This window comes from Culex pipiens, chromosome 2, assembly GCF_016801865.2.
Source record: "Culex pipiens pallens isolate TS chromosome 2, TS_CPP_V2, whole genome shotgun sequence".
NCBI classification, from domain to species: domain Eukaryota; kingdom Metazoa; phylum Arthropoda; class Insecta; order Diptera; family Culicidae; genus Culex; species Culex pipiens.
The window spans coordinates 62,823,042-62,848,351 of NC_068938.1; the positions used below are offsets into that span (position 1 = coordinate 62,823,042).

At 36.2% G+C, this 25,310-nt stretch overlaps 1 protein-coding gene across 2 annotated transcripts in view; it reads right to left on the minus strand.

The window, feature by feature from the left end:
- The window catches only part of LOC120419379 (netrin receptor unc-5-like), a 434,660-nt gene extending 410,183 nt beyond the window's left edge, over positions 1-24,477 (minus strand). Inside the window, exon 1 of one of the 2 annotated variants that reach the window (XM_052708539.1) lies at positions 24,171-24,477. The gene's annotated coding sequence lies outside the window, so the exon portion shown is untranslated. Of the gene's footprint in view, positions 1-23,563 lie in introns of both variants that reach the window. The other variant, XM_052708538.1, reaches the window with a different exon arrangement.
- Between the last annotated feature and the right edge of the window lie 833 nt (positions 24,478-25,310).

A 25,310-nucleotide genomic window follows, 5' to 3' on the forward strand; every position in this document is an offset into this window, starting at 1 on the left:
GTCGCGGTCGTCTTATCAGCAATAAAGGCGCACAATATTGAACCTCGATGCGCCGCCACAAGTCGCTGCGGGATTCCCTTATCATTTCCGCAGCCGTACGACCGCAATCTGGCAGTATGCAAATGTGTGATTACAACTTCTTTGTACCATTCTATAACTGTGAATTAGACTTAACATTATTTTGTATTGAAGTGAGCTTATTTATTTTTTTAATCATATTGACATCTTAAAAATTCCTGCCTAAGCCATTTTGAAAACATTCGCTAGAAATAGTCACATTATTATCTCTTTTGCAGCCTTCCTCAACTAATACTCACTTGGACGATGATTGATGGGCAATTGGATCCACATGTGCTCATCTTCCATAGAGGTTGTACGCACAAATAGGCCACCCTCCAGACCAAAAACGTCAAAGTTGAGCCCTGACAACTGATAGCGCGCAAACTTTTATTAATTTTTCACAATTGTGCGCGCAAAAAATCACCACCGAGCTCTCCAATTGCAAAACTGATTGCCAAAGCCATTTTGAAAACATTCGCTAGAAATAGTCACATTATTATCTCTTTTGCAGCCTTCCTCAACTAATACTCACTTGGACGATGATTGATGGGCAATTGGATCCACATGTGCTCATCTTCCATAGAGGTTGTACGCACAAATAGGCCACCCTCCAGACCAAAAACGTCAAAGTTGAGCCCTGACAACTGATAGCGCGCAAACTTTTATTAATTTTTCACAATTGTGCGCGCAAAAAATCACCACCGAGCTCTCCAATTGCAAAACTGATTGCCAATCATTATTCATGGGTATTCCAATTTAAACAATTTTTCGGCGTTATCTCAGCCGGAGGTTGATTCTTCAAGGAGTTTCCTTTTTCAAGCGATAACAACCGCCCCAGCAGCTGTTCCACCAGGTATCTTGAAGTATTTGCCTTTCCCCAAACGAGCTCCCCTGAGAAAGCGGAAAATCTTGCCCAGCTATTCGAGGTGAATTTAATGGTAATTTCCATACAAAATTTCCCCCTTTTTCCCAAGCTTGGGAGTTCAGGTGTTGAAGTAGTAACTTTTTGTTGCTGGAAAGGATACAAAAACACACAAAAAATATTTTGTTACTCATTTTTTTAAAGTTCTTCCAAAATTCCAAGAAATTCATGTAAATAATGTTTTCAAAATATGATGAATGCAAAAAAACGATATTTTTTTTCTTAAACTGCACAAGAATTTAAGTTTAATTATATTTTGAAACAATTGCTTGTTTGAAAAACCAAAACTAAAATCAAAGAAAAAAAAATTGACAGAAAATAAAGAACAGCTCATCATCGTAAAAATATTTAAACTCGGGAAAATTCTCCTTTTTCATATTTTAAGAACTGATTATTTTAAAAGATTTGAAAAAAAACATACACGAATTTTCTTTTTTTAAAGCATCTACAACTTATTGTTGATAACTAGAACACAAATATTTAATGTACTGCTCGTATATGAGAATTAAAAGAAAAATAAGATCAAAATCATTTGATTTTATTGTTTAAGGATTTATTTATGTTTCAAATACGTTTAATTCTTATCAAATTATTTAACATTATTTCGAAATATAATTTATGCAAGATTTTAAAATACTTCTTGAAACAAAAGCAACTTCGTTTTTTCATTTGATTGCCCAAGTAACATTGCTCAATCCATTTGTTTGCTGATGATGTTCAGATTTATTTTTGTTCTGATTCCGTTTTTGATTTGTCTGTTATAAGAAATAAAATAAACAAAGCTCTCTTAAATATTTACAATATTTACACAACCTTTTGCCAATTAATCTGTTCAAAACTAAAGCAATAATTTTTAGCAAATTGCGATTTCTATTGTTTGTCCTGCTTTACTTTTTGGAAACGAACAGGTCGAATTTGTAAATAGAGTTAACAATTTAGGTGTTATCTTTACATCTGATTTAGATTGGGATGCCCACATAAACAGTCAATGTGGTAAAATCTTTGGAGTGCTAAAACGCCTTAACTTAGTTACGAGACATTTTGGCACTGCCACGAAAACAAGGCTTTTTAAGTCCTTAATATTTCCTCATTTCATTTATGGAGATTTTTTATATACTATTGCTTCAGCCACAGCTATCAACAAACTTCGTATCGCACTTAATGCATGCATCAGATATGTCTACAATCTGTCTCGTTACTCCAGGGTAACCCACTTGCAAAAATCACCAATTGGTTGTCCTTTTGCCCAGTTCTATCGATTCAGATCATGTTGTACAATACAGAAAATAATATCCACAAAAAAACCCGAATTACTTGTTCTCTAAATTAAGACCTTTTCGACAAACACGCACATTAAACTACTTGTTGCCTAATTTTAATTCTTCATATTATAGTCAGTCAATGTTTGCAAGAGGCATTGTCATCTGGAATTCATTACCAGTATCTACCAAATCGTGTACCACTATTGGGAGTTTTAAGCAGAGTTTATTAGAAGAACTCAATCGTTTAGACTAATTAGTTAGGGAATGAGAGCAACACAAAATTAGCAAGAAGCTTAAACAAAAACCACCTTACTCAGTTTGAAACATTGTAACATTTTAAAAGTCATGAACTCTTACGTTACTTAATTGAATAAATAAATAAATAAATAAATAAATAAATAAATAAATAAATAAATAAATAAATAAATAAATAAATAACATATTTTTCCAGAAGAGAGTTTTATCCTACCGCGGTCCAAACTGCTATGCTGTAGCTATCTTGAAGAGCTCTTGTAGATCTCCTGGAAAAAATGTTACTTGGGTGATAAGATCAGCGAATTTCACAAAAGTTTCATTTTTTTACATTTACATAATCGAAACATTAGTTTTCAAGATATCGTCAGATGAAAATTACAAGCTATTTTGGTAAGGAGCGGCCGTGGCTGACTGGTCACGGTGTTCGCTTTGTAAGCAAATGGTCCTGGGTTCGATTCCCACCTGCTCCCAACGAGAAAGTATAGGAAATATCCCCCGTCCTTTGGATTGATAAGCAAAAATGCTAACCACTATGCCTTCGCGACTTGGTGAGCTATGACTGGAATTACTATCAACTATATACGCGCTGGGTCCTTGTCCATTTGACAAGGGTTCGGAAGTTCTAAATAACTTTTGAATCCTATTGGTGCAAACGTTCATCAGGGCGGGGCTTGTCGATAAAGCTGAAGTACCTCGCGCTCGGCTAGCCAGCGTAGAAATGGGTCACCGAAGCTCGGCAGAGCTAACACCTTCCAAATGCCTATGCGAGTTGTTTGCATGTATAGAATGTAGATCTAAAAAAAATACAAGGAAACAACTCAATTTGTAAGAATCGACCGCGTGGTCTCGTTTGGTTGGTTGCACACACACACACACACACACACACATGAAAATTACAAGCTATTTTGGTAACACTGAAAAACTATGTTTTATCGATTTGAATTCCTTGTGCAGTTGTTTTTAAATAACTAATTGTTTGATTTTCAAAGTTTGAGAAAGAAAATTATTGGAAATTGTGTCAGCTTTTCAAGCATCTTTTCTCAAATGTGGCTTTCCTTTATACATATTTTTTAAATTAAGCTAGAAATGAAGAAAATTAAAAAATATAACCTAAAAGTGACTGTAAATCCAAAACATTGCACTTTATGAAAGAATTTAATTTAGCTTTTGAAAATAGCCAAAAAAAATTATACTTTTCAACTTCACATTAAAAAAATATATATTTTTCTGGTACCAGGTTTGCACCATTATGCACTATGCCTCAAAATAGTAGTTTATGCAACAACTCGGTGAACCTCGTTGGATAAATGCACAACTCGTGCTGAACAAAATCCTCTTTTGCAACGAGTTCCATACAACATTTTTTGCAATTCCGAAAAACACCCGTTGAGTGAAATTCTAAAAAATGTTGAAAAGTATTATTTTTCGCAACTAGTTCAACTTTTCAGTACTCATTTATTTTGAAAAGTTCTGCTATTCGATTCGGTTATTTTTGGTACAGAAAAGTAGGCTATTTCATCGTTCAAGAATGACATAAAAAGTAAGTAGTTTCACGACGGAATTGCAAAAACTATTTTCGAAAATTTAAAAAGACGTTCATTGAAAATTCAAATGTCAGTAAGGCCGTTACAAATATTTTTCAAAGTTGCCTGGGCAGGTGTAAAATGCATTTTTAAACTTTTTTTCATTAAGATGTTAATACCATGGCTTGTAATTCCATTTTTTTGTATGGATAAACTAATGATGCAGACAAAAATATTTTGACGTACGAAATGTTTGAATAAAGTTTCTTCCAAATAAAATAAAAAAAATACAAATTTCAAAATCGCAGAATGATTTGTTAAATCTAGACTACCCATATCAGTATTAAACCTAAGGAAAAAAATGAATCACCTCAAAATTTGAGAAATTTTGAAAGATTATTAACCTAGTAACCACCATGTCCAACCAAGATTCACGATCTTGAAACGAGATTCCACCAAATCCCTCGTTTGGCAAGTACTCCCAACCTACCTGGCAAGGATGGGTGCGCCTGACCGCGCCCAACCAGAGGTGGAAAAGTTTTCGCGTTCTAAATTATCTACCACCATCCCCACCCTGTTTTCCAACGTTGCGGAAAAGTTATTTGTTTGGCTGTGATTTTCCGTTACTCGAGAGTTGCGGCAAGATTTCTGCAAAGTCAGACACTAACAATCTAATTGAGGTTCGATAGTTTTGCTTTGGCAGACTTGGCAGCATGACAAGAAAGTTAAAGTTCATTCATTTGTTTTGCAGAAATGTCTGGCCTGGCCGATCTCGCAAGACGCAATAAAATGTGTGGCTCAAGTGAAAGGGGGGAGATGTTTCATAACTTTTGCTTCGCAAGGAGGACCCCCGGAGGCTGTTTTCGGTAAGGGGAAACCATAAAATTAGCGGTATCTCGAGCATCGAATTTTCCCCTGGAGCTTTCCTCTTTGTCAGTTGGAACGTCTCGCTCGGGAGGCCCTCGAGAGTAGACATAACCTCAACACTTTTCATTTCATGGTTTCACACTCTTGTGCACTGTAAGAAAAAATCGACTAAAAATTTAGACCACAATGTTTGGTGTAATGTTGATAGAGATAAAAAACAATTTCAATTTTAATTTTAATTTTTAACATTAAATTTACAAAATTTTCACAGTGCAAATTGTCAACCTGCCTAACGCATCGGTATCGGTTTTCCGGCCGGGGACATCTTGTTCAAGATGAAGGGTTCTGTGACGTTGAAAGCAGTTTCCTCTACTACGATGAGGACGACGACGTCAACGTAGAAATTGACGTTTATCTCGTTTTCTGATTGAGTTGTGCGTGCCTAACCAACCGAGGTGAGGTACTCTATCGAGCATTAGAAAGGGACTTTGAAGGTGGCAACTTCCATCTTTGTCTGGATGTTTTGCTTGAAGATTTAAATTTTCTTTCGCAGTGGTGTGTTAAACCAACGTCCAACGTCCAACGTGTCCAAAGTCTCCAAAGTCTTCAAAGTCTCCAAAGTCTCCAAAGTCTCTAGAGTCTCCAAAGTCTCCAAAGTGTCCAAAGCATCCAAAGTGTCCAAAGTGTCCAAAGTGTCCAAAGTCTCCAAAGTCTCCAAAGTCTCAAAAGTCTCCAAAGTCTCCAAAGTCTCCAAAGTCTCCTAAGCATCCAAAGTGTACAAAGTCTCTAAAGTATCCAAAATATCCAAAGTCTCCAAAGTCTCCAAAGTCTCCAAAGTCTCCAAAGTCTCCAAAGTCTCCAAAGTCTCCAAAGTCTCCAAAGTCTCCAAAGTCTCTAAAGTCTCTAAAGTCTCCAAAGTCTCGAAAGTCTCCAAAGTCTAAAAAGTCTCCAAAGTCTCCAAAGTCTCCAAAGTTTCCAAAGTCTCCAAAATCTCCAAAGTCTCCCAAGTCTCCAAGTCTCCAAAATCCAACGTCCAAAATCAAATCAATTTCAATGTTGTTCCCAGTGAAATCATATTATTTTCACATATGTTATTAAAGGGAAAAGTGCAATTTTTCTAAAACAGAACTCTCATGATAATATTTTTTTCTACCCTCCACACAAAACCCTCTCAAATTGATTGCTTTTCAACAAGCCACATAATCCACAAAGCACACACTCACACACATTTACACTTTCACACATAATATTTACGGTTAAATGATGATCAATTATTGACACCATTAAAGTGAAACTCGAGTAATTTACGTGACTGCGAGCACACATTCAATGATGCACAAAAGTGCAACGAAAAAAAAACAACTCGAAAAACTCGGGGAAAATCTGCATTTTAAAAAGTTGTTTATGCAAATGAGAGTGAATCATAATCATTAATTATCGGGAAATTTAAATGGCAACATCCACGTTTGTGTTTGTGAGCTGGTGCAAATTTCTGACAGATCCGCGGTCCGCGTGTATTTGCGACCCAATAATTGAGTTATTTATTACTATCGAGGGAATTCAAACGCGGAAAATGGACCTTTTTTGTGGTTTGAGAGAGCCAATTTCGGTCGAATTAAACCAAGCGCGGATAATCGCGGCCAGGTGGAATTTATTTAGTTCATTAAGCATCACCATGAACGCGCTTAATTTAAAGATGATTCCAGCTGAAATTGCAATTTGGTTCAATTTCAAACGAGGACGACGAAAGCAACGTTCCCATCAATAGTGGATTCAATTGAATCGCAGATTGTCATTGTTGGAGACAGCTTTTGAAGTAAGAAGTCAAACCGTCGAATGTTGAGTCGTTCAAGTATTTATCGAGGCGAATAAACTGCATTTGAAGAAAACGATTCGATCCAAGGAAAGAACTCTGCACATTCGGTACGATGCAATAAATTCAATTACTTTTGTTCAATTTATTTCCGATAGTTGCGCGATGCGAACTTGTGCATCAACCTCGGGATCGGAATCGCTTAGCGCTGAGCTCGGGAAGGTCGGAGTAGTCGTTCAGAGCGAGGACGATGTGAAGTAGTCTGGAGCAAAGATCGCGCTGACATTCGCAAGTCAAGAAGAACGCATATAGCTTCATCGGGTTGTGCTTCTGAAACGGATTCTCTACATCTTGAGTGAGAGCCTGTCACTGTTGCATCAAAAATGAATGTTGGTTTCCGTTGAACAAAATATTTCACGTTTTTATGATTTTTGTTCAATATCTCAGATTCAAAATTAAGTTTGAGAAACCTGTGATGGTCATAAAGAGATACATTTTAATGGAGCACAAAACGGCGTCCTTATCCCAGTTTAACCAAATATTAACGTGTGAGAAGATACGATACGATCTCGATAGCACTACATAGGCATTACCAATTTCCAATTACTTCTAGAATCACCTATTCTAAGTAAATGTAGACTAAATGGGATTTGAAACAGGCAAATAGATGTTCCATTTGACCTTTTGTCATAAAAAAAAATGTTTTTCAACTTTCGAAATGCATGAAAAAACCCCAATCGTTTGATATCCATGTTTAAAAAAACTGATTGTTTGTGTTTTTTTTCGAAAATATACAAACTTATACAAACATATTCGAAATGTATGAAAAAATCCCAATCATTTGATACACATATTGTAAAAATAACTGAAACTTTGAGTATTTTTTGAAAATACGTAGTTTCGTGATTTTTTTTATATTTTTAAAAAATATTGTTATTACATTCGAAATGTTTAAAAAATTCCAATCGTTTGATACCCATAGTGTGGAAAAATGAAATTTTGAGTTTTTTTTTCAAAAATACGGAGTTTTGTGAAAATGTTTAAAATTCAAAAAATGGTGTTATAATTTTCGAAATGTACGAAAAATTCCTGATCGTTTGATACCCATATTGTAAAAGAACTAAATTTTTGAGTATTTGAATAGCTAGTTTTAATTTTGTTTTGATTATTTTCAAAATAACAACGTTCGAAATGAATGAAAAATCCCGATCATTTGATATCAGTATTGCAATATAAATAATTTTGAGTTTTTTTTTTGTTGAGAAATATTGCATTTTCAAAATACAGGAAAGATATGTATTTTTGTGAAAATTGTCATGTAAAATCGATAGCTGACATCATCCCGAATTAAGAACACTATAATTGTTTGATCTCAGTATGATTTTTTACAAGATTATAGCCAAGGGAGCGTTCTTTTGTTACGTAACGCAGTAGGGGGGTCGGAGGCCTTGTCACGCTCCATACAAAATTTTCAAATTTTGCGTGGAAATTTTGTTACGAGGGGGGAAGGGCGGCGTATTATTTACGATTGTGTTGCGGGAAGTTTTATATAAAGTACGCTACTTGTGGTGTCTGCCACCTGTTTGCCATACATAACGTGTATTGCTCTGGGATTATGTTTAGCTCTGAGGGCAGTGCTTATACCGTGGCAGCTGGAAAGATCATCATTTTATACAGGGGAACCCCCGCACCAGGCGAAATTATTTCCCCCGCAGGAAGCGGACAATAACCGCGCCGCAGGCTCGGTCAGGGTTGTCGGGTTTGATGGGGTGCAGGCGGGGTTGACGTGGTGTTACACACTTTGGTCGTTCAAGGCTTGACTTTTTTTCTGTGTGGGGGGTGTGGTATTTAGCGTGTGCTATTGTTGGTGGGGGTGTGGGGTGCTGGTGGGGGTAGGCGGGCATGAGACTGCAGTTCCGCTTTGGGTTTTCTTGGGTCCGTGGGACCTTTACATTGGGGTTTATCGTGGGTGGTTGGGATGGATGTTGCGGGCGGGTGGAATCTTTTGACAGTGTCGTTGGGTCGTTGATTGTAGTTTGGGTTTATTGGTATGATGAGTGTTATCGTGTTGGGAGTATGGGGTTTTTAGGCCTGTTCGTGTACATTTTATTGTTATATCCCATTATTTTTTGTTATTCTAGATCATACGGAGTTTGGATTTTGTTTTTTTTTTTAATTGAGGGGTTTCTTTTTTGGTACGAGTTTATGCCGTTTTGCAAATTTGTCCCCTTATAAATTTCCTTAGCCCTTCTATCATGTCTTGTTCTATAGAAAAGCCTAAATCAAATGTAAAAATACTATTTAATTGCTGGTTACAATGCCTTTCGCCTTTATTCTGTTTTTGATTGTGGGGGATTGTGGTTATTTGTGGTGGGTAGATGGGGGTTGGTTTTTTACTTAGTCATATGCTCCAGTGCACACACTCTTCTTATATATGAGTGGGGGGGCAGTATTATTGGACATCTGGGGACGGCATTCTGGGCCAGCCAGGTTTGGCGTAGGGGGTCGTAGGGGGCGGGCGTGGGGGTAGTGATCTGTTATGAGAACTGGATTGAGTCATTTTTCGTTTCAGTCTTTGTCTAGTGAGTTTTGTCCATTCATTTAAATTTGGTTGGTATCCCGTCTATGATTCAGTTTTATTCAGTATCTGGATCGGAAGGACCCCTTAGGGTTGGGGACTTCCATGCGTCTTAAAAGAAAAGATAACAGGGAATTTTTTCCGTGGGGGAAGAGTCTTCTAATTCATTTCTGCAGCGATGCATTAGGGGGGGAGGGGTTCAGTTGTGTGGTCTAGTCTAAAGTTCTAGGGGGTTGGACAATGATAGTTTTTATTGGGGGGGGTTTTGGGGAATTTCGATTAGACCTCGGTATGAACTTGGTGGTGAATTTGGTTGGGGCGGGGGGGAAGGGGATTTTGGGGTTGGGACGCTTTTGTTGTTTGGGTATTTTTTTTTATTTGGTTGGCTTTTGTGACATTTGACGCGTTGTCGTTGGAGGGTTAGGGTTTTGGGTAACATGTAGTACGCTGCAGGTTGTAGGGTGTCGGCTGGTTCTTCGCCGCCTCTAGATCTCCTGTGGATGTGGCCGGTGGTTGGAAGGGTGGGGTACGCGTGGCTTGTAATAGTAGTTTATGCAACAAGTTGCAAAAAGAGGATTTTTTCAGCACGAGTCGTACATTTATCCAACGAGGTTCACCGAGTTGGATAAATACGACGAGTGCTGAAAAAATCAAGTTTTGCAACGAGTTCCATACAACATTTTTTGCAATTTCGAAAAACACCCATTGAGTGAAATTTTAAGTCGAATTTTCATGTATTTTGTCAATAAATCGTTTAAATCAAAAAAATGTTGAAAAGTGTTACTTTTCGAAACAAGTGCTGAAAAGTTCAACTTTTCAGCACCCATCTCAGTGCTGAAAAGTAGAACTTTTCAGCATTTATTTTGAAAATTGTTGCTATTCGATTCTGTTATTTTTGGTACAGAAAAGTAGGCTATTTCGTCGTTCAAGAATGACAGGAAAAGTAAGTAGTTTCACGACGGAATTGCAAAAAAGTATTTTTTGCAATTCCGTCGTGAAACTACTTACTTTTCCTGTCATTCTTGAACGACGAAATAGCCTTCTTTTCTGTACCAAAAATAACGGAATCGAATAGCAGCACTTTTCAAAATTAATGCTGAAAAGTTCTACTTTTCAGCACTCAAATGGGTGCTGAAAAGTTGAACTTTTCAGCACATTTTTTTTTTGATTTAAACGATTTATTGACAAAATACATGAAAATTTGACTTAAAATTTCACTCAATGGGTGTTTTTTGGAATTGCAAAAAATGTTGTATGGAACTCGTTGCAAAACATGATTTTTTCAGCACTCTTCGTATTTATCCAACTCGGTGAACCTCGTTGGATAAATGTACGACACGTGCTGAAAAAATCCTCTTTTTGCAACTTGTTGCATAAACTACTATTTTGCAATTCCGTCGTGGAACTACTTACTTTTCCTGTCATTCTTGAACGACGAAATAGCCTACTTTTCTGTACCAAAAATAACAGAATCGAATAGCAACACATTTCAAAATAAATGCTGAAAAGTTCTACTTTCCAGCACTGAAATGGGTGCTGAAAAGTCTTTTTGCAACTTGTTGCATAAACTACTATTGTACAACCAGTTTTTTTCAAATGAATATCTCATGCTTCATTTAAAATTTGATGACAAACTAAATCATAAAAAGCTTGTCACATCAAAACCGAACTTTAAAAAATCGCAAAATTTAGATTAATTCATTTAATGATTTTAGAATGTTTCACAACTTTCTCGATCATAATTTGTTTTAAATAAAAATTTATAAAGAGCTTAAAATGCTCTTGTTCAAAAATGCATATATTATCGTTAAAAAAATCATTAATTTTAAATGCACAGTTTTCAAGTAATGACTGAACTGATAGGTTAAAACAGTGTCAGTTTTAATATGGCTTTCTTGAATATTATCGAAAGACAAATTCAATTCAAGGAACCAGCATTGCTCCTAGAGAAAGCTGAACAATAATTGTTCTTTATTATTATCTCCAGCAAGTTAATCAAAGAAAGGATTAATTCACACTTTCGGCTTACTGGCAAACCACTCCTAGCCAGACTGGAAAGAAAAACTCTGCAAAAAGGACATTCCATTTTGCGGAAAAGCTCTCATTCAACGTCCAAGTTCACCATCGTCATCGCGTTGGGACGCTCTGGCGGTATTTAACGGTCGAGCGCACTCATTTTACACGCGATAAGATTATTTCCAGCACATTTCCCCCACCCTCCCTGTCCCGAAAAGAAAACTTTTTCCAAGCTTTCCTTCATTGGTGGCCAAGCTCGGCCTGGTCCGGAAGAAGGATTCACTTTTTAATCCCCGCTGATGAATACAGGGAATGAATAATTTATGAGCAACCAAGTCCTCCCTCGCAACCAGCCTGTCCAAGGTCATGTCCGGACTTTGTCCCGGGTGGACCTTCCTGGAGGTCCTCCAGCGTTGGGGCCTTCGACTTTTCCGTCCATTAAATGATTAATGAATTGATATGAGCTGTGACTTTATTCTGGGACGGGCCGGCTGTGTTTGTTCGCCGAATTGAGATGTCTGTTTTTGTTTAACTTGTCCGGAGGACAATGCTGGGGTTTGAGTCAAAAGTTTTAACCTTCGTTAGGCATATTTCATCATTTGAATTTATGAATCTTTAAAAATCATTGGAAAACAGTTTTAACGCATTTTTTTAAATAAACTTAAGGTTAATTGTTTTAAAAAATATAAAAAAGCTCCACAGTTTATTCTAATGAAACAGAAAAAAATGGAAGTTTGAGGGTTAACACAGTTGCCGAAGAGTTGCGGAATTTTTACTCCAAACTTTTTTGGGATAATTTATGGAGAGGATCACTCTGCGGTCTGGCTGAAATGTGTCGTGGTCTGCTCAAAATTCATGGTAGACCCTCGGCTCGGGGTGTTCATAAATGCGTAGAGGATAAACAGCGATTAGGACGGGATTTTGTCAGGTCTTAAACAAACATGCTAATTTTGGCCATGGGAACACATTCCGGTACGGTGGAGATAATCAAGAGTAGACACACCTCCCTCAAAGAGGCAACTTTAATCAACTTCCTGCAAACACTTTACGAATCATTTAACCTCCCCCTTCCGCAGAACAGCTGAGCCAACTAATGAACCAATCCCAAAGACAAAGCCATAGATTCAAGAATTAAGCAGAAGCCTCGCAGTCTCTCGAAAAATCCGCCCAAGAAGCGAACAAGAGACGCTGAATTCCATCTTTTACAAAAAGCTGAAAATCAAACAGATTGCCAAGAGATTGGTGGGTGCTTCCCTTTACATTTTTTTCTGGTTTTGAAGAGTTCTGATGGCAGCCAGCTACCGGGGTTCATGTGGATCTGGCTGCTGCTGCTTGCGATGATTCTGCTGAAGCTGATGCCTTGGCACACTCTTCAACATCTGCTGTCGATTGTGTCTTGCTCGGGTGGCTGCTCGCTGGATGACTCGCTGGTTGGCTGGCTGGGGTGTTGCACCAATAAGAGGAAGCAGTGTAAAGTGACATGCTGAAGGGCACGGTGAGAAATGTTGGTTTCTTATAGTTAAATGATGTTTTATCAACATTATCAAAACTGAGTGGTAGATGAATATTTTCACAAAAATGCTTTTTTTTCTATGTTTCAAAAAGGCAGTACTCCTTTAGCTTTATATGGATGTTTTAAATGATTTTCGGTAGTAATCGTAATCAAAACTTACTATAACCTTTGGGAAGTCGCGTGTTTTTGCCTTTCTTACAAGTGCCCTTACAAATTTTCACAAAACTTTGAGCCTCGAAAAAATACCCAAATGTGATGGTTTTGTAATCAAAAATGAAATAAAACAAAATATTTGTAATATGGGTACTAAATTATCGATTTTTTTATGAATATCAATGGCCTATTCTTTTCGGGTACCAAAAGTTGCGTCTTCCAATTACAGCAAAGTGAGTTCCCAAAAAAGTATAGGTCATCGCTTTAATTTGAAGGTTAATTTTACACAAGTATTATCTGAAAAATACACAAATTAAATGTTTATATTCCAAAAACAAATGAAATTTCACAAATATTTCGACAGTTAATAACAGCAGTTTTTTTAGATATGAAAAACACATAAAATCCGATTGTTTTTAAAGTACTAAAATTAGTAAAAAGTATTAATATCAATTGATTGGCAAAATTTCCAATCACTCCAACACATATTGCAGAAACATTTTTTTTAAATACGTAATTTAAAAAAAAATGAGGAGTACAAAAAACGCTATTACTATAAAAATAATATATAAGAAATTCGCAAACATGTACGTATTTCAAGTTGATTCAGGTTTTTTTTAATACGAAGTTTTGTTGAAAATTTGAGTATTTAAAAAATCTTCACTATCAAACTTTTTATAAAATTTCCAATTGGTTGATATGCATATTACGAAAATATTTTGTTTTTGATTTTTTTTCGAATCGTTGACATACAATTGTATCTTTACCGTAGTCCTGTTCAAGTCTAGAAGTCTTAGAAGAATTACAATTCAAGTGGCATTTGATGATAAGTTCAAACCCTGCTGGAAGTGTTGAATCTTGATTTGGTGAGATCTATCCATTTTATCTATCATTATTTGATAGACGATTTTATTCCCTTATTTTATATAATATTCTATTGATCAAATGATATATCCATATTATCCCACTCCCACCTTCCTTTTCTCCTATCCACATGTCCTCCCCCTCCCCTCCCCCCCCCCTTTTGCCCCTAAATATTATTATCTACCAAATTTACACTTACACACCACACCACAACTGTTTCGGAGCGTTTGGTACGGTATGTCCACGCATCCTTCCTCCCCTGATGATTCTATGAAATGTGATCCGTTCACAGAATCTGTCTCTGCGGTTAATGCAACGCAGTAGGCCTGGCCGCTTTGATTTTTGCTATACATTTTCGGGGTAACTCGGATGTACTGTAATCATTAATATTGACAAGAAAGGACTTGAGGCGTAATCTTACCACAAGTTCTTCCAGGATGCTTTCTTCGGACTGGCTGCGCTTGTGTTCGATTAGATTAGATTAGATTAGAATCGTTGACATAAAATTATATTTTAAATTTTCTCACTTTTTACATCAAGGTTACCAAATTATCGCGATTAGGCTAGAATCATATCTCAAAAAATGCCAGAAGTAAAACTTCATGATGTCTATGAGAGTTTTTTTTTTACAATTGAGCAATTCTCTGCCAAAACCGGAAATGGATTTTATATGCATTTTTTGATTTGGCTAAAACTTTGTGGGGGCCTTCCCTATGACCAAATAAGCTATTTTATGTCATTGGTTCACCCATACAAGTCTCCATACAATTTTGGCAGCTGTCCATACAAAAATGGTATGTAAATATTCAAACAGCTGTAACTTTTGAGTGAATTTTCTGATCATTTTTTTAGAAATGGTGTCTTCGGCAAAGTTGTACGTATTGTTTGGGACTTTTGAGAAAAAATAGATACACGGAAAAAAATTATAGATTTTTTTATTAACTTTTTTTTTTACTAAAACTCAATTTCCCAAAATACGTATTTTTTGATTTTCAAGATTTTTTGATATGTTCTAGGGGACAAAAATCCGCAACTTTTGAGCCATAGAGAAACACGGTCAAAAAATCTGCCGCCGAGTTATGAACTTTTGGAAAAATAGTGATTTTTGGAAAAAAAATTAAGTTTCATGCAAAAACAAGTTTGACATTATTTTATAATGCAAAATTGAATTTGCAATCGAAAAGTACTTTACAGATTTTTTGATAAAGGGCTCCGTTTTCAAGATATAGCCACTGAAAGTTTGATTTTAGCGAAATATTTGCAGTTTTTCAATTTTTAAAAATAGTGACCATGAGTGACCATTTCTAAAAATAATTTTTTGAAAAGTTCAGAAAATTTTCTATAATATTGTCTAAGAGACATTGAAGATTGGACCTCTGGTTGCTGAAATACAGCGGCTTAAATAAAGAAACACGAAAATTGAAGTTTTCTAAGTCTCACCCAATCAGCCCACCATTTTCTAATGACGATATCTCAGCAATTAATGGTCCGATTTTCAATGTGAAATTTTCCGATCTTTTCGAAAAAAATATTTTGAAAATTTTTAAATCAAGACTAGCATTTTAAATGGGCGTAATATTCAATATTTGGCCCTTTTAAAATGTTAGTCTTGATTTAAAAATTTTCATAATATTTTTTTCGAAAAGATCGGAAAATTTCACGAATGTTTCATGTATTAACATTGAAAATCGGACCATTAATTGCTGAGATATCGTCATTAGAAAAAGGTGGGTTGTTTTGGTGAGAGTTAGAAAACTTCAATTTTCGTGTTTCTTTTTCTTAAAGCGGCTCCATCTCAGCAACCCGAGGTCCAATCTTCAATGTCTCTTAGACAATTTAATAGCAAATTTTCTGAACTTTAAAAAAAATATTTTTAGAAATGGTCACTCATGGTCACTATTTTTAAAAATTGAAAAACTGCAAATATTTCGCTAAAATCAAATTTTCGGTGGCTATACCTTGAAAACGGAGCCCTTTATCAAAAAATCTTTAAAGAACTTTTCGATTGCAAATTCAATTTTGCATTAAAAAATAATGTCAAACATGTTTTTGCATGAAACTTTATTTTTTTCCAAAAATCACTATTTTTTCAAAAATTCATAACTCGGTGGCAGATTTTTTAACTATGTTTCTCTATGGCTCAAAAGTTGCGGATTTTTGTCCCCTAAAACATATCAAAAAATCTTGAAAATCAAAAAATACGTATTTTGGGAAATTGAGTTTTAGTAAAAAAAAAATGTTGATAAAAAAAATGCAATTTTTTTTCCGTTTATCTATTTTTTTCTCAAAAGTCCTCAACAATACCTACAACTTTGCCGAAGACACCAAATTGATCAGAAAATTCATTCAAAAGTAACAGCTGTTTGAATTTTTACATATCATTTTTGTATGGACAGCAGCCAAAATTGTATGGAGACTTTTATGGGTGAACCAATGACACAAAATAGCATATTTGGTCATAGGGAAGGCCCCCACAAAGTTTGAGTCAAATAAAAAAATACAAAAAATAAAAATGGTCGAATTCGGCCGATTTCGTAGAGAGTTGCTCAAATAATAAAAATATAACATGACATCTGAAATATTGATCACTTCCACGAAAAGTCTCTTTGAGGCACATCCAATAATCGATGGTTTTATTTTCGTCATGATTGGTGATTTGTTAGGATTTAGTGAAACGTGTGTAAATTCAGCTTCAAAACAACCAGTAAGTTCTCATTAAAAAGATTTTAGTTAGGACGAAAATTTAAATATCAACAATTGGACAAGGCTTAAACAATCTCTCCTTGTTCAAGTATACATTTTTATTTGTACATAAATAAATATTAAGAAATGGACAAGTTTTTTAAAAACTGCAAATATTTCACATTTCAAATTTACACAATTTTCAAACACTGACATAAAATTTTAAATTAACAATACAAAAATTGAAAAAAAATCCCGTTGAAATCATTCTCAAAACCTTATGATTTAGAAAAAAAAAAAAACAAATGCAATTCCATCCGTGCCCGTTCAGCGGTTCAATCCTCTTTTCCCGGCCAAGTACATACTTAGACGCGCGAGCAGCAAGCAGAAATTGTTATCTGCGATGTGGAGCCGCAGTTGCAGCATCCCGCGAGTTCACCAAAGAACGTCGAAGACCGGGTCCTCTGCTCCGCACAGGCCACGTACGGCGATTCATTGATCTGTTCTCAGTCTCGTTCGTTCAGCTTTTAATACAACTTTGCAGCAGCAGCAGCAGCAGCATAAGTATGTTTGAACTGGAGCCTGGATGGTGGAGCTGAGCTGAAGTATCGAAGAAGAAAAAGAGAGGGAACACGAGAAGACGAAGGGTGACAGAGATGGACAGGTTTTGACGGTTTGTTGAATTGGGAAGTAGAAGGGGGGAATGTCATTCAAGAAGTAGAAGTTGAAAGGGGAGAACTTAGTTTGAACATATGGGTGAAGTTGGAATCGTCGAAGAATCGATGAATGAAATATAGCGTTCAGCATCAGGCCGGGACCAGAGAAGGGAGAGAGAGATAACGTAGAACACTGACTTGCAGTGCAGCACGACGATGTTCTGAGCTGTGAACTTTGTGTGCAATGGACGACGAGGACGACGGCAGTAATTGAAGGCTATCAGTTTTCCCGGAGTTCGCTCCTCTCTTTGCGCTCGTTCACTTGGTTGGTCTTTCTCCTTCTTTTTCAGATTTGTACTAATGGACTGTAAAACGGTGTCATTAATTAGCTGTATAGATTAAAGTTGTGTTTGAAAATATGTACTTGAACAGGATTTAATGGAAATTGAATATTTTTGAAGCTTTGAAAAAAAAAATCACAATTTAAACAAATCAATCTTTAAACAGCTTAAATGACCCAGAAAGCGTTCTACACTAATCCACCGCTGATTACATGAAAGTCATTGGTTTTTATGTTTCCCCAGTCCCTTAGCTCCAAATAATCACCACAAGATAGCGTTGAATTGCTTTTTCCCATATAAAACACCCAGAGCAGAACCCTGGCGGCGGGGTTCGTCCGATTGCCATTAATCGCCAAAGGCGGTATTTAAATGGTCGTTGACTTCCCCAACTCCAACTCTCCACACCCATCCACTTGGTATCTCTACTTAAATATCATTAGGAAAAAACAATTAGCACCGGTCCGGTGATCTTCCCCCCCTCTTCCGAAGCTCGTAACTCCGCACAGGTCGACCATAGCCGCGAGCTATGATTGTAAAACAAATTTCCACAAATTGAAGCTTGTCTATAGCACGGGGCCCCAACTCATTGGGCGAGTGGTAGAAAGAAGCTCCTAAAGATAAGTTACGACGTTCCGAATAGTCGGGGAGGCCTCAAGAAGTGGTGAATCCACAACATTAACAAATGCCTTAAATTACAGGAATTTCATTAAGATCAAAGATAGAGAGGTGGCCTGGTGGATTTGCTGGGTGTGTGTTCTTGGGGTTTGTAGAACTTGGCTAAGCGAGTAACAGCTAAGAGTTCGCAGCTCTTTAAATCGAAACCACTTTGAGGATGGCAGAAAGCATAACCCTTTAGACACGAGTTTAAGTCTTCAAGAGTTGAAAAAAATAACTTAAAAGAAATGTTGAAAAAGATTAGAAAAATAAAGTTACAGATAACAAATAAACTAAGCTAATTAAAAAAATTATATCAGAAAAATAAAGCATAACAGAAAATGAAAAAAAAAAAACAAAAAAAGGAAACAAAAGGGTTACGAGAAGGTCTTAGATCCAAGAACAAAAACAAAACAACAATAAAAAATGTTGCCCCACTCTGTCTAAATTAATTAACCAACTCGACGTGGATCCGAAAAAACCACCACCCCTCCCCCTAAAAATTCAAGATCGAAAGAGAACCACGAGTCCGAACCACGGAAGAAAGCTCGATAACGAGTAGGTAGTGGTGCCTAATCAATCGTGAATAATTCTAATTTCGCCGCGTAATCTGCGCCGGGCTGCCGGGTGGATTTCGATGCGGTTGTTTTTGCGCTCTGGCTGGCTGGCTTTGTGCCTGGTTCTAGAGTGCCTGCCCTAAAAACGGCAAACCGCGGCGGCGGGTAATCAGTAAATTGCCTCTTCGCGCCCGCGGCCAAATTTATGTGCTGCTGGTGGGGGTCAGTGGAGATAAATGCCCCGGAGGAAGATCAATGATGAGGTTGGGGAAAGGATTTGGGAGGTGGCGGGGTTGCAAGAAATCTGGTTCAAAGGGTCGATTCAAATTTTGTTTAAAGTGTTTTTATGTTTTTTTTCAAGCAGTATCGAGTAATTTTCATTAAAGGTTATACATTTCCAAGGATTTGATAAAACACCGTCAGTGAGGGTGACTCTGAGTAAAAACAACATGCACTTCTAGGAATTTGATTTTTTTTTTAATAAAACACCGTTTGTGCCTGTTTTGAGTCCATTGTTCTTGGGGTCTGACCTTCAATTTGCTGTTTTTGATCCACCTTCCGATAGGTTGAAAATCCGAAACACGTGGCGAACTTTTTTGACGTGCAGTTCAGCACCAAAAAGTACGGTCGACAAATAGGCTTCTTCGCCATCCACTTAGTATCTCTACTTAAATATCGTTTCGTTTCGTTTCGTAGGCCCAAATTAGGTACTAGGCCCAAAATAGGGGCAATAACCGCTGATCTCACCTTTAACCCAAATTGGCCAAATTTTGTTATTTGAAATCTGTTGGATGTTTGGGACCTTCCTCACATTCCTTACATAGTATGTAAGGTTTTTTTTACAAAATTTGTTTTTTTACAAGAAAATTAATTTAAATTCATTTAATAAAATTGAAATAAAAAATGTAACAAAATAGATCTTTATTTTACTTCATTTAGAAGCTAGTTTTGTTGTTGTATTGAGACTAAAATAAAACTATAGTAAAAACTAGTTTTTTTGCAATTCCGTCGTGAAACTACTTACTTTTCCTGTCATTCTTGAACGACGAAATAGCCTACTTTTCTGTACCAAAAATAACAGAAACGAATAGCAACACTTTTCACAATAAATGCTGAAAAGTTCTACTTTTCAGCACTCAAATGGGTGCTGAAAAGTTGAACTTTTCAGCACTTGTTTCGAAAAGTAACACTTTTCAATTTTTTTTTGATTTAAACGATTTATTGACAAAATACATGAAAATTTGTCATAAAATTTTACTCAGTGTGTGTTTTTTGGAATTACAAAAAATGTTGTATGGAACTCGTTGCAAAACTTGATTTTTTCAGCACTCTTCGTATTTATCCAACTCGGTGAACCTCGTTGGATAAATGTACGACTCGTGCTGAAAAAATTCTCTTTTTGCAACTTGTTGCATAAACTACTATTTTATTACACTTTTTGAAATTCATATAACAATGAAGTTTTGGTCCCGGGTTAAGAAACCTTAAGTTTACATTAGTATCGAATCAGAATAATTCGTGATATGTCCTGTAAAATGATGTTATTTCTTGGGTAGAAATATTTGTTGCAAGATGCCTAGTTTTTTTTTTAAATCTTGAAAACAAATCGGAAATAGACGTAAGACTTTTAAAAAAATGCTCATAAATTCAAATAAATTGATATTTTGAAAAAGTGTGACAATAGCACAACTAGAATAATGTATAAAGCATTTTGTGATACCTGTTGCTTATTTTTTTTTATTTTGGAACTGGGTTTAAAACTTATAGTTTAGTTTTTTGTTGTCCCTGTAGCTTTCGAACAATTTAAGGAAAGAGAACCACAAAATGCTTCATACATTATTTATACATACAGTTGTACTTCCGATTGATTTCCGATTTGTGATCAAATTTTTTTTAAAAATATGATGAGATTAAAAATGCTTTGTAATAAAAGAAGATCGTGTAATTTTTTCATCACTAACTAAACCATATTTTATATTGAAAAAAAACGAAGGTTTTTTCTCAAAGGTGAATTCCTAAAAAATAGTTTTTTTTTTATATGTTTACAGTTGGAATTGAAGATTCAATTTCATGAACATTTTTCAGGTTTTAAATTTTGTTCAACCACATTTCCTGGAATATCAATCCCTAGAAATCTAACACCCAAGAAATGGTTTTGTTGTTATTTTACCAAATAAAGGATAATTTTTAAAACTAAATTCTCATTATTTTTTGTAAAACATTCCTATTTGGTATATTCATATCTTTAAATCATGAAATTTTCAAATGTTTTATTCTGGGGATTGGATCATTCTGAGAAATGATCCGTTATAGCGAATTGATTTTAAAGCAGTGGTATTCTGGAGATTGGAATTGAACCAAAAATTTTCGAAAAAGATTTTTTTTTCTTAAATTTGAAAAAAAAGACAATAAATTATCCTTAAGTTTAATGTTTTGAAATCTGATAATTAGACAACTGGTTGTTGAGATCGGCCTCTCAAAGATTAAATTAGGTGAAAAACTAGTTAATGTAGGTGTTACCTTATAAACCCATTTTTTTCAACTGATCACATAATTAAAAAAAATGAAATGATTGTACATTGATTTTTCATCAATAATATCGAAAATTCAAGTCACAGATACTCAGAATAAAAACAACATCAAAAAATAAGATTTTCAGAGGCAACAAATAGAATGTTCAGATTTTTCGGAAAAAGAGTATTTTATTAACTTCAATTTGTATCTTTTTCAAATTTGTGGTAAACTTATTATCAAATCTATAAACAAAACTGCAATATTTAAAAAGGTTAAAAATGCAATTTTTCTATGAAAGTAAATGTTATTTGCGTGCTATATTTTTCGCAAAAAATAAAATTGCTTCATTACTTAGATTTTTTGGAAACTTATTCCAAGCAAACGGAAATAACTTGAGAATAACATTTTTGATATTTGAAAATACTGGGCCAGTAACATTTTATGTAATTTATAACAAGATTTGTTATTCGTCGTAATGAACTTTTTATTATTGGATTGCTATTGTAATAACAAACAAATCGTCGCCATCGTGCTAACTTGTCGTACGTGCATTTTGGGCCAAATTGAGTTAAGAACGCCATTTTGTGCAGCTCACAATGCCTCATCTTTTGACCTTCACAGATCCCCAAAATTCGATTTCAATCCTGAGATATTCAGTGAAAACCAAAAAAGCTCCGAAAATTTGTGTCACTCTACATATAAAAGATGTTTCAATCCTTTCGTGCTATCTTGTCATTCCCTGAAAATTGATGTAAGTGCGACAAAGGGCAAAGGGATTTCAGGTCAGGATGCGTTTGACGCACGTACAAGTTAGACTACCGTAAACATTTTTAATTATAACTCGGGACTCCTTCAACCAAACTTCGGGACAATGCACAGAATGGTCAGCCAAGCAAAACGTGTTTGTTATTGTTTACATTGCTTGCTTTATTTTGGTTTATTCAAGGTCAAACATTAAAACGCGTTTTTCTCGGAACGTCAAAATGGCGGGTGCGACATGATAGCACGACGACGTCGAAATAACATTTTTAGTTATTCTTCGAACTAATCTTTGTTATTATTTTCTGTTATTTTAACAACTAATCCAATCATCCAAATAACTTTTTATTCTGTTATTCTCAAGTTGTTGTGGCTTTCAACCAATATCAGACCAATAACAAATTTTGTTATAATATCATAATCTGTTATTAAACTCTTATGCAGAAATGGATTTCACAAGAAGATTCCATGACAATTTCTGTTATTTTAACAGTATTTGTTATTGAAATGGTATAGATTTTGTTATTACCGTCTGCCCAGGATGATTGCAAAACAACTGGCATTGTAAACTCAATGGCTCGTAAATTCAATTTTTAATTTTTCAACTTTGCTCAGCGAGGCGAGGGACATAAAAATAAAAAAAAAATTTAACCATGGAAAAAATATGTGATAATAATTATTATATGTTTTTATTCGCAATACTGAAATCAAAATCGAATAACTGACCTTCTTCACTACTTTTTTGATCTTCAAAAATATTTGGATTAAATTCTTCAGATATTATTGTTCAGACATGTTATGACTAGTGGAAACAAAACAGGGGCGAACTTTTGATTTGGAAAAGCTTTGCGATTGTCTTGCGTAGTTTAATAATATATGTTTAACAGAGGAATTAATCTGTAACACCTAGATATTTTTTTGAAACTATGTTGTGCATGTTGCTTTGCAAAACATTTATTAATTGAAGAAATTCGCTGAAATTTATTTTGGGAACATATAGTTGTACGGTCAATACTACGATATTGTTTGTTCAAATTGAAAGCTAGCTGCTTGAAAATTCCCTTTTTCATATTTTTGAGTTCAAAAAAAAAAAAACAATCTGCAAAAAAGCTTTGACAGCAAACAACGATAACAATTCAAACAATTTTAATCTCATCACCGCCGAAAAGCACCCCATCAAAGAATGCATCCCAAAAGTCAAACTTACTTTTTGGCAGGTCCTCCAATCTCCAGCAAAAAAGAATCTCTCCTCCTCAATCGCTCGCTCGTTCGTCCTGTCGTGGCTCTGATTTTTTGTTCGCTCCACTCCGTTCGCTCGTTCGTTCACTTCCTTCGTTTATTTTATCCCTCTGATGACATTCAATTAAAATGTTTGTTCACCGTCGTCGTCGTCGTCGTTGTCGTCGTTTTTTCGTCCTCTCGTTAAGGGAACCCACGGAAAAAAACCTACATTTCACTTATACTCAAAAACATACACCCAACATAAAACACAGAAAACTCAAAGGCACATGATATCCCTTTTCTCGAGAGAGGAGGACACTTTTTTGCCTCGTCGGAATCTCCGAAAAACTCACACTGCTAGACTTTCTTCACAGACTTTGCTCGGGAAGACTGCTCTAATCCTTTGGCAGCCTTAACTTTTTGCTGTGTTGACACGTGAATCTTGCCTTGCTGGCCCTTTCCTTCGGTTTTGTTTGCTCAACTTTAATCACTTCTTTGCCAGTCTGACTCTTCCCGGAGCAAACACGACACAATCTCACGTAAACATTTGTTGTCTTCTTATGTGGGAGTTGTGGACTTCCTGCGCTAATTTGTTATCGACCTTAGATTTTCTTCAGAATCGACCCTCTCGACGTTCTTTGGACTGATCGTATCGCTGAACACGACTGACGAGTTTTTTTTTAATACGGTTTAAAGAGAAAACGGAACGCCCCAAAGAACTCGCCGCACGGCAACCGGTGGCCGCGGCTTTTATTCTTCACCCCAAATACCCCGGCGGACCGGTAAACACCTTTCCGATCGTACCGACCCGGTTATAATCACGATAAATGAACCGATAATTTCCCACTTCACATGCTCACTTTCCACGGTTGGCGGCCGGCGGTTGTTGCCAATTTTTTATATGCCCGGCCTCACCAATTACCGGACCCCTCGATCTCTACAAAAAACGCTTTTTCAAACCTCTTCTCTTCCTTGGCCCGACGTCTTCTTCAAACAATAACAACCGCCTTCGGCGATGCTGTCGGCTTGGCCCAGTTCCCCGATGATCGCCTCTCGGTAATTATCGCTGCCCGATTTGCGCTCTTTCCTCGCGCTTCGCGATCGTGCGTGACTTGCTCAAATCGGCTAGAACTCGCGCGCAATTCGTCCTTTAACTCCCGCAAAAAGCGTCAATCGCTCAATTTCCATGTACTGAAGTTTCGTGGCGAAAAATCCGCGTATTCAAAAAAAAAAAAAAATCCGGAACTGGCAAAAATCGCACAACGCACGTAACAACACCGAGCCAGAGATGAAGAACAACTGAGGTTCGCCGGCGATGCAATTCGCGAACACGCGCGTCGCTCTCTTATTCTCCGCTCGGGGGAGTATTCGTTCGCATGATTCTCGCGAGCGCGATGGTCAGTTGCGCTCGCCGACCAGCTTGGGCTCGGAATTTTAGAGTTCGAGAGCGAGCATAGATTGAGCGATGTTTATGTTTTTGGCTCTCTGTTTACATTTGCGAAATGCCGGGTTTGAGTTGCCGGCTTTTTGTTTGGGGTGAAATGTGAGAGGGTGGTCGAAGTGGGTGGGAGGGGTGATGTGAGTTGGGTGAGAGTGAGTGTCGCATGAATGGGAAGCGAAGGTGAGCTTTAATGCTGTGAGTTTATGGTGCTGGTTTTGGGAACATAACTTGTTATAATATATTTTTATCAAAACCAGTAAAATAAACTTTGTTGCTTTGAGCTTTGCAAACATAAAATAAAAAAAGTTGTTTTGAACTTGTACTTGGACAAAGGGTTAACAGTGAAAAATGTTCGGATAGAAATCTTGCGATTAAAACCGGTGGCTCCGGATTTTACGTGTTTTTTTTATCAAGACACCAGTAAAAACACGAGTAAAATATCCAAGATTTTAAATTTTTAATAGGGCCTAAAGCCCAATGTAAATTTTTATGAACAATGGCAAAAACACGATTAAAAACCATTTCTGAATTGTTTTCATTTCAATGCAAAAAAATTAATAAATTGACAAGACAACAATTATTCGATGGATCACCTATGTTCCCCTCGGAATGAGCTGTCAAGTAGGACCTTTTCTGTCAAAAAAGACCGCGAAGTATTT